Source organism: Propithecus coquereli, unplaced genomic scaffold, assembly GCF_000956105.1.
Source record: "Propithecus coquereli isolate 6110/MARCELLA unplaced genomic scaffold, Pcoq_1.0 Scaffold35, whole genome shotgun sequence".
Lineage (NCBI taxonomy): Eukaryota > Metazoa > Chordata > Mammalia > Primates > Indriidae > Propithecus > Propithecus coquereli.
The window spans coordinates 2,477,257-2,497,481 of NW_012149174.1; the positions used below are offsets into that span (position 1 = coordinate 2,477,257).

The following is a 20,225-nucleotide window of genomic DNA, read 5'->3' on the forward strand; positions in this document are numbered from 1 at the left end:
ACTGATTCATTAAAGTTATGTTTATCTGCTTAGCAGTTTAGGGAACAATTTGGCAATTTTGTGGTTTTTGAGATTATCCTCTTAAAAGTGCCAGTATTTTAAAATAGCGTTCTTGTAATTTTACACGCTTTTGTGATGGAGTGCTGTTTTGTTAATTAATGAAGAAAAATTTTAAAAAGCTCTAATAAATAATCTTTGCTCTCATCAAAATGGTAAATTATCTACATCAAACAGTTCCTGTTCCCTTCCAAGGCCATCAAGTGTGCACACACACACAAAAAAAAACCCACAAAAACTTCCCATTTCTATACATGACAATTGTTTAAAAATATACCTGTCAAATAAGCTTATAATTAATAGTTGTTTTCATTTTTCAAAAATACACATAGGAAGCAATTTAAGTCTGAGAAGATCTCAGAGGATAGCAGGTCTCTTATTTAGTAAGGGCAATCAAAACTTGCTGTGTTGGGCTGCCCCCTACAGGCCTCGATTTACCTATTTCTTTTAAAAGGTGTAAATAGGGAATATGATTCAAGGTTCACATTTAGAATGTTAATACTAAAGCAAATTGTTATTATTCATTCACTCATTATAGCAGGAAATAGTCTCTGACAATCACCTATAAAGATACAGAGAGAAACGAAACAATCCTTGCCCTTGAGGAATTCATAGTTTATTGCTTACAGAGAAACTACATACACTTCAACAGAACCATGGTGAAATATTTAAAAAATAGCTTATATGTCTGATTTATATTACAATGCTTAGTATAAAAAAAGAACTAGGCTGAAGATCTAAGACCCAAGTTCTACTCCTGGCTCTGCTATCAAATATCCAGTTGAATATTGTGCAAGTCAATTTTGTTCAAGTTGTCTTATTCCCAAAATTAGGGGGTTAAAATGGATGATTCTTCCAGCTTCTGTGCTCTAATTTTCCAAAGTTACATGTGTCATTAAAAAAAAGGTAGATGGGAGCCATTGCAGTACATTGAGCTCCATAGAGACAGCGCCGGGGCAAGTGAGAGCCGGACGGGCACTGGGCGACTCTGTGCCTCGCTGAGGAAAAATAACTAAACATGGGCAAAGGAGATCCTAAGAAGTCGAGAGGCAAAATGTCATCATACGCATTCTTTGTGCAAACTTGCTGGGAGGAGCACAAGAAGCAGCACCCAGATGCTTCAGTCAACTTCTCAGAGTTTTCTAAGAAGTGCTCAGAGAGGTGGAAGACCATGTCTGCTAAAGAGAAAGGAAAATTTGAAGATATGGCAAAGGCAGACAAGGCCCGTTATGAAAGAGAAATGAAAACCTATATCCCTCCTAAAGGGGAAACAAAAAAGAAGTTCAAGGGTCCCAATGCACCAAAGAGGCCTCCTTCGGCCTTTTTCTTGTTCTGTTCTGAGTATCACCCTAAAATCAAAGGAGAACATCCTGGCCTATCCATTGGTGACGTTGCAAAGAAACTGGGAGAGACGTGGAGTAACACTGCTGCAGATGACAAGCAGCCTTATGAAAAGAAGACTGCAAAGCTGAAGGAAAAGTATGAAAAGGATATTGCTGCATATCGAGCTAAAGGAAAGCCTGATGCAGCAAAAAAGGGAGTCGTCAAGGCTGAAAAAAACAAGAAAAAGAAGGAAGAGGAGGAAGATGAAGAGGATGAAGAGGAGGAGGAAGATGAAGAAGAAGATGATGATGATGAATAAGTTGGTTCTAGCGCAGTTTTTTTTTCTTGTCTATAAAGCATTTAACCCCCCTGTACACAACTCACTCCTTTTAAAGAAAAAAATTGAAATGTAAGGCTGTGTAAGATTTGTTTTTAAACTGTACAGTGTCTTTTTTGTATAGTTAACACACTACCGAATGTGTCTTTAGCTAGTCCTGTCCTGGTGGTATTTTCAATAGCCACTAACCTTGCCTGGTACAGTATGGGGGTTGTAAATTGGCATGGAAATTTAAAGCAGGTTCTTGTTGGTGCACAGCACAAATTAGTTATATATGGGATGGTAGTTTTTTCATCTTAGTTGTCTCTGATGCAGCTTATACGAAATAATTGTTTTTCTGTTAACTGAATACCACTCTGTAATTGCAAAAAAAAAGTTGCAGCTGTTTTGTTGACATTCTGAATGCTTCTAAGTAAATACAATTTTTTTTATTAGTATTGTTGTCCTTTTCATAGGTCTGAAATTTTTCTTCTTGAAGGGAAGCTAGTCTTTTGCTTTTGCCCATTATGGATCACATGAGTTATTACAGTGTTTATCTTTTCATATAGTTAGCTGATAAAAAGCTTTTGTCTACATACCCTGCATATCATGATGGGGGTAATAAAAGTTAAATTGAGACAGTTTTCATCTATAACTGAAACTCCGAAGTTGATAAATTTCACATAGCCCACTTATATTTACAAAGTGAAGAGTAACCAGTCTACTCACAGCATGGCATTATTAGAATCAAAACATTTTGAGAGTCTGTCCTTGAAGGACTAATAGAAAAGTATGTTCTAATCTTTACATGAGGACTCTAACTCCCATTACCATGTAATGGCAGTTATATTTTGCAGTTCCCACATTAAAGAAGACCTGAGAATGTATCCCCAAAAGCGTGAGCTTAAAATACAAGACTGCCATATTACATTTTTTGTTGATGTTAGTCCCAGCAAAGATTAGGTAAGTGCTGGCTGGCCATAGATGTCTTTTCCCATTTATCTAAATATGGACTGCTCAGGAAACTTGAGGTTCTCCATTAAGAGTATCTTTAATTAATTGGGCCAGCCTTTAAAATAATACCACATTTTTAAAATAGGTTATATTTTCCTGTATTGTGGTTTGCCCCTTTATGAATCAAATTGATGAGGAAAGGTGAAACTTAAACTTTCCATCTGAATACAAATTATTCAATTTATTTGAATTTAATTTTTCTTTACAAAACCCAAACTGATTCATTAAAGTTATGTTTATCTGCTTAGCAGTTTAGGGAACAATTTGGCAATTTTGTGGTTTTTGAGATTATCCTCTTAAAAGTGCCAGTATTTTAAAATAGCGTTCTTGTAATTTTACACGCTTTTGTGATGGAGTGCTGTTTTGTTATATAATTTTGACTTGGATTCTTTCCATTTGCATTTGTTTATGTAATTTCAGGAGGAATACTGAACATCTGAGTTCTGGATGATACTAATAAACTAATAATTGCAGAGGTTTTAAAAAAAAAAAAAAGGTAGATGGACCAGGAACAAGTGGCTCATGCCTGTAACCCTAGCACTCTGGGAGGCCGAGGCAGGAGGATCGCTTGAGCTAGGAGTTCGAGACCAGCTTGAGCAAGAGCAATACCCTGTCTCTACTAAAAATGGAAAAATTAGCCAGGAATCGTGGCATGCACCTGTAGTCCCAGCTACTTAGGAGGCTGAGGCAGGAGGATCACTTGAGCCCAGGAGTTTGAGTGAGCTACCATGATACCACTGTATTTTACCTGGGGTGACAGAGGGAGCCTCTGTCTCCCAAAAAAAAAAAAAAAAAGAAAAGAAAAGAAAGAAAGAAAAAGAAAAAGGTAGAAAGAAATGTTTTAAAACAGAGTTCAGAGAGAAAAGAAATAATTTCTACATGGTATGAAGGGCTAGGGCACATGTGGAGAAATCAAGAAAGACTTCCTATTTGAGGTGAGTTTAGAAGCACTCTGGGAGTGGGAGCTATTCCTAGGAGGAGTTAACGGAGTAGGATAATAAAAGATCAAAGATGTTTTAGGCAACAGCATGTGATGTTATTTGGTTGCAGTCTAGCTATATTTTAGGAACATTCAACTAACTTCAGTGTAAAAATCAATACCCTGGAGAGAGAGGGGGAAAGGAGGTAGAAAAATCTAAGAACCCCTTACTCAGTTCCTCTAGGAGATAGGGGCCATGAACTAAGTTAGTCAGTACAAATAGCAAGAAGGGGATAAATGGGAATGGTTCTGGTTCATGAGAATTTGCAATTCAAAGACAGTGATCAAAAGAGTTATTCCAAGGTATGAGCCTGGTAACTTGAACTGGTAAAGAAAGAGGAAATTGGAAACTGAAAAAGTAGTTTATGTATTTGGTACTGACTAGAAGTAGATTCTTGGGACTGTTAAAACCTCACAGAGAAGACAGTATTAAGACCAGAAATATACTGATAAATGGAGTGAGCTATTTGTCAGATATGCTCCACTGGTCATAAAATAAAAGAATACAGAACACATGACAAGCTGTCATCATTGTTTTCAAAATAATTCACAGCAAAATCGTTATGATTTAAGTCAGTAACATCTAATAACCCCAGCTATAATTTGCAAATTATTTACTACGTACCAGGCATAATAGTTCATTAAAAGCATTACATTTAATCTTCACGAAAACCTTAAGAAATATTATTAATCTCTACTTTACAGATAAGAAAATGGAGGCCCAGAGATGTGAGGTGAATGTCCCAAATCACAGCTAGTTGGAATATAAACTTAAAACTGCCTAATTCAAAAGCTTTCCATTTTAACCACTTGCTATATTAATGCATGTTAGAAATTAGATTCTTTCATATTTTTCAAGGTTCTTCACCAGAAAACCTATGTGGAAAAAAATTTCCAAAATAATCAAAAATATGCAACTTTTATAGAAAGCAATCACTGATCATCTATTGAAATACTGGTGTTCTTAAGTACTGTATACCGAGTTAAAATTTTTTGTATTTTAGAAATAATTAGAAAGAACATATTTTTAAAAAAAAACTTAGAAAACATCTTAGTCTTTATTCTCTTTCCCACATTTCAACAAAATCCACTCATCTGAACTTGAAGGTTAAGAATCATTAGAGGTGCTGATGTCATCATTAACGGCAGAGGTCCTCAAAATATTCCCCTCCATAAAAGCAACAAGAACACTTGTGAAAATTCTCAAAATAAACATTTTCTGAACTCTAAAAATTAACCAAAAGCTTGCAACAACCTGGGGAGCATTTATTCAAGGACAATGGGTGAATGTTGGTAAGAACAACAGAATTTGTTGTTTTAACTTGCCCTAATCCCACCACCTCTCCCCAGCTACATAGTGGCCTTAAAAGCCAACACAGCCTGCCACCACACAGCCTAGCGGCCACTGGAGGAATCAGAATGGGGCTGGAGCCCTTTCAAAGCCCCATTCTCAGAAAACTGTCATTATTTGATCTTTCAGTTCCCCAGAACACCCCACTCGAAAGACCTTATTTGACCTGACTCAGAGCTCACTTAGTGCAAACAACCTTATTCCCAGGAGCGTTCATGGAAAAAAATCAATGGCAATAGTTAAACAGCACAGCTACGCTGAGGCAGCAAAAACAATTGGGGCTGACCAAAAAAACTGAAAGAAAAATCTGGGAAATGAGAAATCCAAGAGGGCTCTGAAAAGTTACAACATCTTCCTGGTAATCTAGAAGGCCAGACACACATATAGAGCTGTGCACATACTCAGAAAAAATCTGTGAAGGCTCTAGACTCTCACCTAGACTCTGATGGCAAACCTTGAGGCTCTGTACAAGAAGAAAGTAAAACCTAGTTGTAAACTGCTGGCCTGAGCATTGAAGGCATGCGCCAACATTCACACACAGCCCCTCAGCAAAGGCTGGGAGATATACCGGTTTCAGGCATTTAAGAAAATCTCTTCTAATCAGTAGATGATCACTCAGCTAACCAAGCAGGGACTTCGGTGACCATGCATGACAAAGAATTAGTTCAGGAAAGTATAACTAAACAACAGCAGTAACAACCACAAAAGCCAACCTTGGGAAGGGGAGCACCTGGTTTCCAGAGTGATATCATATAATATGTCCAGTTTTCAACAAAAAATTATAAGACATGTAAAGAAACAAGAAAGCATGGGCCATACATTAGGGGAAAAAGCAACAGAAACTGTTCCTGAGGAAGACCAGGAACAGTTAAGAAGTAATAGAGGTATTTTAAATATGTACAAAGAACTAAAGAAAACCATGTCTAAAGAATTGAAGGAAAGTATGAGAACAATCTTTTACCAAATAGAAATTATAGAGATAAAGAAACAGAAGTTAAAAAAATATACCAAACAAAAATTCTGGAGTTAAAAAGTATAAGAACTGAAATTAAAAAATTCACTTAAGAGGCTGAACAGTTAATAGTAAAACCAGACAAAGACAATATAAGAAAAGAATACTAGAGACCAATATTCCTTATAAACATAGACACAAAATCCTCAATGAAAAACAAGCAAACCAAACCCAGCAACATATGAAAGGGATTATATATTATGACCAAATGGGATCTACCCCAGGAATCCAAGGTGGGTTTGAAAAAGAAAAATGAATCAATGTACCATAATAACAGAATAAGGGGAAAAAAATCCCACATGATCATCTGAATAGACACAAAAAAGCATTTACATAATCAAATACCCTTTCATGATTAAAAAAAATATTCAACAAACTAGGAATGGAAGAGAACTTAATCACATCTATGAAAAACTTACAGCTAACATCATAGTTAATGATGAAAAAATTTAAGCTTTGTCTCTAAGATTAGGAACATGATAAGAACATCTGGTTTTGCCACTTCTATTTTGATGCCGTACTAGAAGTTCTAGATGGAGAAATTAAGCATGAAAAAGAAATGAAAGGCATTCAGATTGAAAATGAAGTAGAACTATTTCTCTTTGCAATGACATGATCTATGTATTCTAAGGATAAATTCTTAGAATATATAGAATGTATTCTAAGGAATCAACAAAACAAGCCTATTAGAGCTACTAAATGAATTCAACAAGGTTGCGGGACACACGATCAATATACAAAAATCAGTATTTATATACACTAGAAATGAATAATCCAAAAATGATATAAAAAACAAATTCATTTACCACAGCATCAAAAAGAAAAAATGCTTAGGAATAAATTTAGCAAAAGAAGTTTAAGACTTATACACTAAAAACTATAAAACATCATTAAAACTAACTAAAGAAGACCTAAATAAATGGAAAGAAATCCTGTGGTCAAGGACTGGAAGACTCAATATTGTTTAAGATGACAATACTTCCCAAATTAATCTACATATTCAATACAATCACTATCAAAATACCAGCTGTCTTTTTTACAGAAACTGAGAAGCTGATCCTAACATTCATATAGAAATACAAGGAATTCAGAAAAGCCAAAATAATAAATAAAACAATGAAATAATATTAAAAAATAATAAATTAATGAAACAATAAAACAAAATAATAATAAAAATACACAAAAAATAATTAAATATTTCTCCATTTCAAAACTTACTACAAACCTGAACAGTCAAGACAGTGTGGGTTTGGCATAAGGAAAGACATACAGATCAATGGAATAGAACTGAGAGTCTAGATATAAACCCATATATTTACTGGCAATCAATTTTCAACAGGGGTGCCAAGAAAATTTAATGAGGGAAAGATAAGCCTTTTTAACAAATGGTGCTGAGAGAACTAGAATATCCACATGCAAAGGAATGAAGTTGGATTCCTATCTCATACCATATACAAAAATCAATTCAAAGTAGATCAAAGACCTAAATGAAAGAACTAAAACTATACAACTTTAGAAGAAAACGTAAGAGGAAATCTACATTACCTTGGATTAGCCAATAGTTTCTTGGAAATGACAAGAGTGTAAATAACCAAAGAAAAATGAACTGGACTTTAGAAAAATTAAAAACTTTTGTGCTTCAAAGGACATCACCAAGTGACAAGACATCCCACAGAATGGGAACAAAGATTTGTAATGCTTATATCTAGTAAGTGTCTATAGTATCCAGAATATATAAGGAATACTCTCAAATCAACAAAGATAAAACAACCCAATTAAAAAATTCGAAGAGACATTTCCCCTAAGATAATATACAAATGGCCAGTGAGCAAGAAAAAAGATGCTTAGGATGGGTGCAGTGGCTCACGCCTATAATCCGAGCATTTTGGGAGGCCAAGGTTGGAGACCAGGCTAGTTTCGAGACTGGCCTGGGCAAGATAGCAAGACCCCATCTCTTAAAAAAAAAAAAAATTAGCCAGGCATAGTGGCGCATGCCTGTAGTCCCAGCCACTTGTAAGGCTGAGGAAGAAGGATTGCTTGAGCCCAGGAGTTCTAGGTTGCAGTGAGCTATGGTCACGTCAGTGTACTCTAGCCTGGGTAAGAGAGTGAGACCCAATCTCAAAAAAAAAAGAAAAAGAAAAGGCACTCAATATCATCAGTCATTAGGGAAATGCCCAGCGAAATCACAGTGAAATAGCTTTTCACACACCCTTAGAATAGCTATAATCAAAATGATGCACAATAACAAGTGTTGGCAGGGATATGGAGTAAGTGGAACCCTCACACATTGCTTGTGACAATGTAAAACGACGCATCAATTCAGGAAAACAGTTTGACAGTTCTTCAAAAGGTTAAACATAGAGTTACCATCTTACCCATTAATCCCGCTCCTAGGTATATATGGTATATATGAAGGAGAACTGAAAACACAGGTCCACCCAAAAACTTGCACACAAATGTTCATAGCAGAATTATTCATAATAGCTAAAAAGTAGAAACCACCCAAATGTTCATCAACTAATGAATGAATAAACAAAAATGCTGTGTATCCATATAACAGAATGCCATTCAGCCATAAAAAGAATGATATACTGATACATGCTATGACATGGAAAAACCTTGAAAATATTATGCCAAGTGAAAGAAAGCAGATATGAAAGGACACACATTATTCTATTTATATGAAATTCCATAATAGCATATCCATAGAGATATAAAGTAGATTAGTAGTTGGGTCAGGGGTCTGTGGAGCAGAGGGGGGTTTCTTCTGGGAATGATTAAAATGTTTCAAAATTCAGAGTGGTGATCAAATGTTGCCCAACATTTTGATAACGGTGACCTACACTGTAGAATATTTGAGTAAATTCCACAGAACTTTTTACATTTAAGATCATATGGCAATTCTTTCTGTCTAGTGTTAAGTATCTCACATTCTTCAGAAATTTCTAAGCTCATACCTTACACTATACCATTCCAGTTATTCACTGCTATTTGCAGTAACTTCTTTTCAATTCCTAATCAGTACCCTGCAGCTCTGAAGCTGCTTAAGATTATAGAAATAGAATCTGTAGAAAATAATTTAACATTTAAGAACACAAGATAATTAAAAGAGGTTTGTCTAACAACTATACATAATACTGTACCTATTCTTGTACTATTCTGATTATTGTTAAGATAAACACAAATTGATGACTGAAGTACAGGATACAAAATCCTATCAAGTAAAAATTAGGCAAGAAAGCAATTATTAGTTACAATTTACACTGAGGGGGAGGGGATAAGGAATCAACTCAAAGCGGGCAGCAAAGAGTTGTAAAAAAGGTTAAGGTAAAAACAAAGACATAAACAAAAACAACAACTGAAAAAAAACCAACTCAAAACCTAAGCATATCACAAGAACCTAATAGAACAAGAAAGAAGGGCTCACTTAAGATGATTAATTTACAGTTTTGGTGCAGTTATTACACAAGAAACTCCCAGGAATTTCCACAGTCTATAATCTAATTGATCACCTAATTTTCAGGTAACCAACAACTTCAATCAGGTTATTGAGGTGTAAATTACAAATGGATACATCTTAAGTATACAGCTCAAATCGTAACAAAGTGTTACAGTTTTAAGACCACCACTCCAACCAGATACGGGACATTTCCATCACCCTCTAGAGTTCTTCCTTGCCTCTTATTGGTCTGGTCAATCTCTATCCCATCCTCCTCACCTGCCCCAGACCTGGGCCCCTGGAAAACTACTTTTTGCTACAGATTAGTTCTGTCTATTCTAGAACTTCATAAAAATAGAATCATAGAGTATATTCTCTTTTCTGTCTGGCTGGCTATTTCACTTAACATAATATTCTGTGAGATTTATCCAAGTTGTCACATATAAAATTCTCTTTTATCCTGAACAGTATTCCATTACATGAAATAGCATTTTTACTTGTTGATAGACATTTGAACTATTATTATGATGAGATATTATGAATAATTCTGCTATGGACACTTGTGTACAAGTGTTGTCATGGACATATATTTTCATTTTTCTTGAGTGGAGCTGTTGGAACTACTGGAGCAGAAAATAAGTATATGTATAATTTAGTAAGAAACTGGCAAACTCTGGTCTAAAGTGGTTTGTATCATTTTACATTCCTATTAATAATGTATGAGTGTTCCACTTGCTCCACAGCCTTTTGAAGTATTTTGCATTGTCAGTCTTTTTAATTTACCTAATCTAGTGAATGTGAAGTGGTATCTCACTGCGCTACTAATTTTCATTTTCCTGATGAGTAATGATATTGTGTATCTTTTCATGTGCTTATCAGCCATTCTCATATCTTCTTTTGTGAAATATTTAATCTAAATTTGTAACTAAAGGTACTTTCTTGGGCGTCAGGTAGTAAACTTATTCCCCTCAAGTGAGTAAATATATAATCCTTGAATGAAAAATTTAACACAGTGGTGATATTTGTTATATAAGTCACTTTACTCTGTGTATATGCAGTTTGTTCAATCTATTATTATAAGCCCCTTGAAAGCAAACACAGTGCCTGTTTCACTAATTAATACCACTAGCGCACAGAACTGTGCTTGCCCAAAGCATGAACTCAATAAATATCTGTTAAAGTATATGCATGCACATACATGTATATACACACACACTTATACACACACACATATATTGTCAGACCCACAAATCTAAGGAAACCAATTCTTGAGCTTTTGATTTAAAAAAATCCTCAAATTATTGATACAGTCTTATCTTATGTTCCACTTCACATCCACTGTACCTGAACTAGCCCTACTATTCTACTTTGCTAAATTATACATTTTTAAAACAATTATGATTCCGACTAATTTCAGAAAATAATTTCAGTTAGCATTGAAACACATCACACAAAAAGAAATTTTAAATAAAAGCAAAACTCAACCAAATAAAAGAAGTTGGGCTCTATTTCTTTAATCCTTTAAAATTCAAATCACAATGTTCCAAGCAAATCTTCATTAATTGAACGAACTTATGCCCATAATACATTAATCTCATACGTACCTCTAAAGCCTCAATAAACACATTCATCTTCATGCAAAAAAGATATTCTTTCATAATATGCATATGCTATATATATTGAGATGGATGTGCACTCTAGTCCCTGTTCCACTGCTCACTAGCTGTTTGTCCTCTGGTCATTGACCTTCACCTTTTAAAAGTAATACTTGCCTTGTCTACTCAACAGGGCTATTGTGAAGATCAAATGAGGTAGTATGAAGGAATTTTACAAAATATAAAGTGCTATAGAAATGTAAGATTCAAAAAATTATTTTACATCCCATAATGCTTTGTTCTACAACTTTAGAGCAATAGTAGAAAATGACAGTTATTGCCTAACTGAAAATCCTGCACAGAATTCTACAGAAAGAATGTATGGTATGAACATTAGAGTCTATTACATTATGAGCCAGGAATAACCACCACTTTCACAGGTGATTAGAACTTTAGTTTGTTCATACTGTTTACATACTTATGCAGACCCTATTACACATAAAGCATTGTAAAGAGCACAGAGACATAAGCACAGTACAGAGGCTTAGCTTCTCTATGTTCACTAAAGAAGAATTCTCCTGGGGTGGTTAATAAGTGTTTAAAGCACTCTGGGGAAAAATGACATTTACTTCACAGACTTACGTTAGATTACTATCATTATAAAAAGATGAAAATGAATGATCTGTCTTCAATATACCAGTATCGGTCTTTTTATAACTGTTACCATTACTTGGATAAGATACAAAGTTCTTTTAAGCACTGAGCATTCATCCATTCTATACTTTCTTGGCTTTCTTTACGTGTGAGATACAAATCCTATTTTAAGCACAGATTCTCAACATATATTTAGCATATATAGCTTAGCATACATAACTAGGATGTGAATTAAGTACTAAAGACACCTTCCCCCAATTATTATTGTTATATAATTATTTAAATGAAAAATATTAATAACACATTAACAACAATTATTGAAGGAGATTCTGGGGACTATTGTACCCCTCTCTTCCTTTTTCTCCCAATTCCATCTGCTATTCAACACACCAGTTTTCCTGAGCTAAGAAGCTGCTGGGATTAGGCCAGGGCCTACATGGAGAGAGCTAGAAACCTCTGCAGTGTTCTCCTCTCTGGGTGGATGTGAGCCTAAGAACCAGCAAGCATATCATCACCAAAAGCTGAGGAAAAGTTGAATAAGAGACTGAATCCTTTCTTCTCCTGAGGCAGAAAAGGAAAGAGATGACCAGGGAACAGAGAGACTTGTACCAAGAGCCCTGACACCTTTGACATCAACAGATTCTCTGGGATATGAAATACAAATGCTTAGCAAGTATTCTTGAAATAGGAGGCACAATCTGTAAAGAAAAATCTAGAATTAGCCTAGAACTGAAGATACTAAACTATTTTAGCAAAAACCTAGGCCTTAGGGAGCCAACAAGTGTTATATAGGTCTCTCTGCAAAGTGGAAGAAGACTGGAGGAGCGAAGGGAAAGTAAGCTAAAGATTTCTTCACATGGGAAGGAAAAGCAGTAAAAGAATAGCATGTTGGTGAGTAAAATGGGTACTGTCTTGTAACATAACAGAATTATGAGCTTTAGGTAAGGGAAGGTCCACATTAACAGAATGAAAACAAAGAAGTATCAAATTTAAAAGGATAAAAAGGGGAAAAGTAGCAACTTAAACTAGCAAATAATTTAGCATCATTTCTAATTATAAACTCTAGAAGGAAATTAAAGACTATGCTATCATTCTAAATGATGAAACATTAAAACCATACCAATTAATAACAGATATCAAACAGAAATGTCTGCTAGGACCATCATCATTCAATACAGTATTGGCAATACAATAAAGCAAGAAAAAAAATGGTTGGTAAAAAACAATGGGAAGGTTTTGTTTGTTTTGCTGATGTCATAAACACCTATAAATGGAAACAAAGAAAAACAAAATCTACAAGACATCTATAAATAAAAAGAAAAGCACAGGACCTGCTTGAAGAGAACCTTACAATCTACATAGAATGTAAAACAAAATCTGAATAAGAAAGGTGTATCATGTTGTCTGGGAAGACTTAATATAATAAGAGGATGAATTACACCAAAATTAAAATGGAAATTTAAAGTATTTTCATTTATAATCAAATAGGATAGTATGAGGAATTGAATGATTTTGAAAGTCATATGGAAAAATTAATGACTGAGGGAACAATCATGAAAAAGTATGAACCAAGGACAAGGAATGAATTGCTCCAGCAGATATCAGAACACTAAAATTAAATAAAAATAATACTAGCATAAGAATAAATAAATATACTAATGGACTGGACTAGAGAATCCAAAAATAAATTCCAGTAGACAAACTACTTTTAATATAAAGCAGAGGTGGCATATTTGATCAGTGAAAAGGGATAGTTTATATCAGGAGTCAACAAACTATGGCATGCAAGCCAAAATTTTATATATTTGGTATATAAAAATGTAAAATTTTTTCTTATATAAAGATATCATAAAAATTGTACAGTTACAATTTTTTGCAATGTGTTTGACACAAAAAAGCTTAACCTATAAAAATTAACCTTTTATAAAATAAAAGGAAATAACAGAAGAAAAATGGGCAAAACAAAATACAAGGCAATTTACAGAAAAACAAATCCAAATGGCCAAAAAAGATAAACAGATTTATAAACTAAGTATGAGAGAAACATTAATTGAAGTAAAAATGATATATGTCTTTAATATTGATAATACCACTGAAAGTGAGAGTTATAATGCCCTATTGCTGGTGGAGATGTAAGGTGAGAAGCATACCCTTAAATACTGCTGGCTGAAATTTATATTGGTACATTTTTGAAAAGTAACCTGGCAAATTAATTTTTTTTGAATCTCTACCTTTTGATCCCAAATGCCATTCTTGGTACCTATTCCATACCTCAAAGAATACATATATAATGCTGTTTACTGCAGCACTGTTTATAATGACAAAAACTAGAAACAAAAAGAAAACTTGACAGGGAATACTAAACACATTACAATGCACTCACAGATTGAATATGATTAGCCATTAAAAATAAATTCGGTCCTACAACTCAAGAACAACAAAAATATCCAAACTCGATTCAAAAATGAGCAAAGGAGTTAAACAGCTTTTTTTCCAAAGAAGATATACAACAAACACATGAAAAGACGCTCAACACCACTATTCATTGGTGATTACACCTACACGTCCATTAGGATAGCTAATGTGAAAAACAAGTAGGAAATAACAGGTGTTGATGAAGATGTAGAAAAACTGAAACCCTTTGTGTACTGTTGGTGGGAACGTAAAATCATGTAGCTACTATGGAAAACAGCGTGCCCATTTCTTTAGAAACTAAAAATAAAATTATCATATGATACAGAAATTCCATTTCTGGGCAAATACTCAAAAGAACTGAAAGCAAGGTCTCCAAGAGACATTCATACACCCATCACGAAGGTTAATTTTAAATGTCAATTTGGCTGGGCCCAGGTGCCCACATATTTGTTCAAACATTTTTCTGAATGTCTCTATGCAGGTGTTTTTTTGGATGAGATTAACATTTAAATTGATCGACTTTGAGTAAAGCAGATTACCCTCCATAATGTGAAAGAGCCTCATCTAATCAGCTGAAGGCCTTATAGAACAATGATGGACTTCCCTTAAGCAAGAAGGAATTCGGCCAACAGACCATCTTTGACCTGAACTACAACTCTTCCTTGACTCTCCTCCAGCATACCCCATCAGATCTTTGACTCGCCAAGCCTCCAGAAATGTGTGAGTCATTGCCTTAAAATAAATCTCTCCCCCTGCCCCACTACACACATACAAACATCCTGTTTGTTTTGTTTCTCTGGAGAACACAGATCAATACACTATGTTCATAGCAGCGTTACTCATAATAGCCAAAAGGTGGAAGCAACTCAAGTATGAATGAATAATTAAAATGTAGTATATACATACAATATTATTATTAAGCCTTTAAAAAGGACATCCTGACACATGATACAACATAGATGAACAATGAGGACATTATGCTAAGTAAAATAAATCAGTCACAAAAAAATAGTATGATTCCTCTTATATGAGGTACTTAGAGTAGTCAAACTCAGAGAGAGAGAAAGTAGAATGGAGAAAAAGGGAGTTGTTGTTTAATAGGTATAGGGTTTCAGTTTTGAAAGATGAAAAGAGTTGTGGAGAATGAATGTACAACAATGTGAATGTAATTAATGCTCTGAACTATACACTTGAAAATGGTTAAGACAGTACATTTTACGTTATGTATATTTAACCATGATTAAAAATTTTTTTAATTTGTTTAAAAAGAAAAGGTACTATAAGTAACAAAAAAAAATTAAGTAACATCTTCAGGTGTGGAAGAGAGAATATTTACAGTTTATTCTGCTAAAGATATTAAATATCTCTGCAAAATTCAAAATGTATTACAAATTATGCAGTGTATCTTTTTGAAGTGACTCAAAACTAAATTAAAAGCAATAATATTCAGTTAATTAAAGAAGTCCCTCTTCTTGGCCTCTGGCTTTTCTGTTAGAAGTTATTGCAAGATATCTACTAAAATGGAAAACAACGGAAGAGGAGAATTGTAATTTCTCACTAATATTGCCACAACCCTGGAGGGAGGAATCCTAACAAACATGGCCATAATTTGCCACACATTTCTATTATCCTCACTTTTCAAAATTCATAACTCAACATCTGGAAATAAAACAGTCTAAAATTTGGCTCCTTCTTCGGTTTAGGAAGTGCCAAGTTAACTCCTGACATCCTAGTTTCCATTTAAAAAAATGTACTCTTTCTCCCCGCAAACCCCTAAGTATCTAGATTCTTCAGTATTTTTAGCATGTTACAATACAAGTTAAAAAGATTTGCTTAAGTAAAATGGCTAATAAACCTCCCAAAAGAATTAAAATATTAATGGAGCTTTAATGACATAAGCGAACAATTTTACATCAAAATAATAAATGGGAAAGGGAGCAGAGTTCCAAGGATTATGAAAGGGAACAAAGTTAAGTTCAAATTCTACTTTATTTTACTGACGAATAACTTCTAAACATAAGTAGGGACCATTTTAACTTTCTTAGTAAACCGGCATTTTTATCAGCTTTGTGTTCTTGTTTAAAAATAACATCATTAGATTTTTCTTAAGAAGATTCTCTAAATTTATTTACAACCTCAAGAATAACATGTAGAACAAAGTAGGTGACTAAATGATCTTTGTTGAATGAATGGATACTCATATTAGTAAAAATCCCTGAGGATTTCCCATTTTTTACAGGATAAAGAGAAAACTCCTTAATATGGTCTGACGCTTACCTTCACAGCCTTATTGCCCCATCTCTCTGTGCTCAAGACAAAACAGGCTGTCCTTATACAATGTCCTCTTTCCCTACAAAGTTCTCTTCATGACTCTCTGCCTACCTTAAGTCCATCCATCTGTCAGATCTCTGGGGATGCAACACTTCCTCAAGGCAGCCTTCTCTGATCTCTCAAACTAGAACAAATGGCCACTAGGGGCATTAGGTTTTTATTGCATTATATACCTCTGCAGAGCAATCACAGTTCCAATTTTATATTTATTTGCATACTTAGTCAATTAGTTTCTTTCCACCTTTAGATTACAAGCTCTCTAAGGAGTGCTGTATGATATTAAGCACCACTTGTATCACCTGTGCAAAGTACAGGGCGAGGCATGTGAATATTTGAGTAAATGAACTTGTTGAATGAATGAATAAGATGAACTTTTCTTACCCAAAGTATAATGGCAGGATAACATTTAAAAATCCATTGCTTTTTGAAAAAGAGAAACGGTGTGCTTGATTTTCATTCTACAATATAAGTACCAGTGCCTAAGGACCTCACAGTCTTTTTTTTTTTTTTCCAAATCTTTTTGACAAATACCTTCATTAATCACCATGTGTTTATCTGTGCTATTCTATATAACATTTTGGTTACATTTCTGAAACATTTCCTGTCATTAACCTCATCTGTAGAATACTAGCTCATATGGCGCACCTGGATTTCAAGAACACAAACCTGAAACTCACACACCAAACTAAACTGTTATGTAAATGACAGAAATGACACATTTTGGTCTGTGACATCTCTAGATGGCTTTTGGACCAATTTAACTTTTACCATTAAAATTCTGTCACTTGATTATAGTCATTTTGAGTTCATGATAAATGAATTACAGATGAAAAAAATAGTTTGACAACAATTTTTATGAAAGTCAGTCTTTAAAGAACACCATCAGTCATAGGTTTTCTAGGTTCCTATCTACTCAATTGGTGAAGGTGGATTTCACTTTTTGTGATAACTGTGTTGGGAAAATTCTACCAACTTAATTTATAAACAAAAATCATATTTTGTTCATAAATGAGACCTAGGTCTGGATTCTAGTCCTTCCATTTTTCTAGTTCTTCCATTTTTCATTTGTGTGAGATCCTGAGCAACTGACTTAAAATCCCTGAGCTTCAGATTCCTCATATGTAAAATCAGATAATAATTCCTTTGTCTTTATGATGGTTTTGAGGCCTCAACAAGATAAAATGGGCTTCATTCAAGTATGCTTAGTGCCCCTTCATCTCCTCCTCGCTATATAGGAATTCTATTCTATTCTAGGATTCTGTAAGGTAAAATAAATATTTTAGTAAAAATTATGCCCTTTTTTTATCTAAATAAACCTAGATTTTCAGGTTTTAAATTTATTTACTAATTTAAGGTCTCAAATAGCATAGAAATTTACATATAGTATGTTTAAAAAATAAAAGGTGCTAATTAATCAAAATGCTGCATAAATGAAAGCTATACTTAAACAGAATAACAAAACCATAAAAACTAATCAGATATAAAGAAGTCAGCAAAAGAAATCTGAGGATAACTTTAAACCATATTAATATAACTAGGAAAACGGAAAGTAGAGCTCTGTCCTCCTTTAATCAAGGCATAAAAGAATATTCAAAAATATAAAATAGGGAAATGGGAAAAACCAGGAAATAACAAATTAGCAAAAATTAAGACTCCTAAATTTTTATAATCACTTCCATATATCACTTCTAATATTTTAATCAAATTCAATTAAGAACCAAAATGGAAACAGGATAAAGGTAAAAGGAAAGTTAAGTAGGTCAAGTGAGAACCAATAAAGTCCTAAGGTAGGCTCTTTGTCTCTTTCTGTTTAACGAAAAACTGCCCAACTGCTTTGACACAGGAACTATCAGGAAGGAGGTTCTGCCCTTAGAAAAGTCCCCATCTGGCAGCCAGGTTTTGTCAAGCAAATTTTGAGAACTCTCTACCTTACCACTTTCTATCTAATTATAGAACTTTATAAAAACCATTCGCTCTTACATACACATTCTCTCTTTCTTTTTCCTTCCTTCCCTCCCTCCCTCCCTCTTTCTCTCCCTGAATCCTGTATTATGATATCACAATAAAGAGGTATGGATTAATATGACAATTTTCCCCTCTAGAACAGAATGATAAATTCAAAAAGGAAAACCTTTCTCGTATACCTGTACTATTTATTATTCTGACAATAATAATCCCTACAATAAGTATAATACACTTTCCCTACAGGAAATTAAAGTATTATAATAAAGAAACTACAGTATAGTTACATACATATCCCAGAACTTAACCCAGGTAAGTGCTGAGAGGCATAAATCTCAAAACAGTTTTGGAACTCTTGTTTTGGAAATCTCTTCAGAGTCTGTGGTATATTTTATTCAGCTAAATTCCACAAGTAAGGTATTTTACTAGGCTGTGGGAATGCCTTATGGTATGCTACTATGGAGCCCAGAGTACAACAAAAAGAATATAAATAATGAAAATGAATTTGATAAATGATAAGTCATTTAATGAATTAACAAAAATTCACATGCCAGGCCCTCTTATAAACCCTCATTCATTTTTAATAAATAAACAAACAGCATGAACATGTAACAATAACCCTGCCTTTATGATAAATATGAACCACTTGAAAATTATGCCTGTATCACTAAATCAGAAATACTCTTTGTTCTTTCAGTATATTGAAATTTTTGCTTGTCTGCTTCTTTTCAATTAGATAATTTGTTTTCCTCTTTGAACACACAGTTACCTGATGGCTCTATAAAAGATTTAAAAGTAATTATAGACATAACTATCAATAAAGATTGTGGGACACTGAAAATGGCTACAAAAGGAAGTTATAACAAGATCTTTTTAAGTCCGAATGGAAATCCCAGATTAGTCTATGCCTGTGAAATTATGTTTCCAATTCCTGTCCTTAAATTCTTTTTTTAGGCCGGGCACGGTGGCTCACGCCTGTAATCCTAGCTCTCTGGGAGGCCCAGACGGGTGGATCGCTCAGGGTCAGGAGTTCGAGACCAGCCTGAGCAAGAGCGAGACCCCGTCTCTACTAAAAAATAGAAAGAAATTATCTGGACAACTAAAAATATATATATAGAAAAAATTAGCTGGGCATAGTGGCACACGCCTGTAGTCCCAGCTACTCGGGAGGCTGAGGCAGTAGGATCGCTTGAGCCCAGGAGTTTGAGGTTGCTATGAGCTAGGCTGAAGCCACAGCACTCACTCTAGCCCAGGCAACAGAGTGAGACTCTGTAAAAAAAAAAAAAAAAAAAATTTTTTTTTCACAATTGTAAGTAACTTGCTTCCAGGAATGCCATACATTCAACAAATATTTAATATTTGCTATATGCCAAGCACACAGGATTTTTAAAGTACTCTACAGAATGCGAAGTTTCTGTATCTCATACAAATGTGCTGTAAGAAAGACTTGAGAGCTTACTGTCTACTTTGTTGTACAATACTGAGGACTCACCACCTAAAACAAATAAATACAGTTGGTTCTTGTTATTTACAGTAGTTATGTTCTATAAAGTCACTGCAAACACTGAATTGGCAAATACTGAACCATTTCTTCAAGGGGAAATGGAGCCTTATGTTTCTGTGAGCCTTAGTCACATGTTCATTAACCAATCAAAACATAACCTTGTTTTGTGTTTCTGTTTAAAGATAACACATCAGCATATGCTTGGGGTCCATTTTAAACAGCAAAATCACCAACAAAAAGCACAAAAATGTGAACAACGTGGCACTAAGCAGA

The 20,225-nt window shown here is 34.3% G+C and overlaps 1 protein-coding gene and 1 pseudogene across 6 annotated transcripts in view; one reads left to right on the forward strand and one right to left on the reverse strand.

Annotated features, from left to right (window-relative positions):
* Positions 1-20,225, reverse strand: part of ATG5 (autophagy related 5) — a 126,646-nt gene that overhangs the window by 34,772 nt on the left and 71,649 nt on the right. The gene's annotated exons all lie outside the window — the stretch shown is intronic.
* LOC105815930 lies at positions 978-1,699 on the forward strand (annotated as a pseudogene).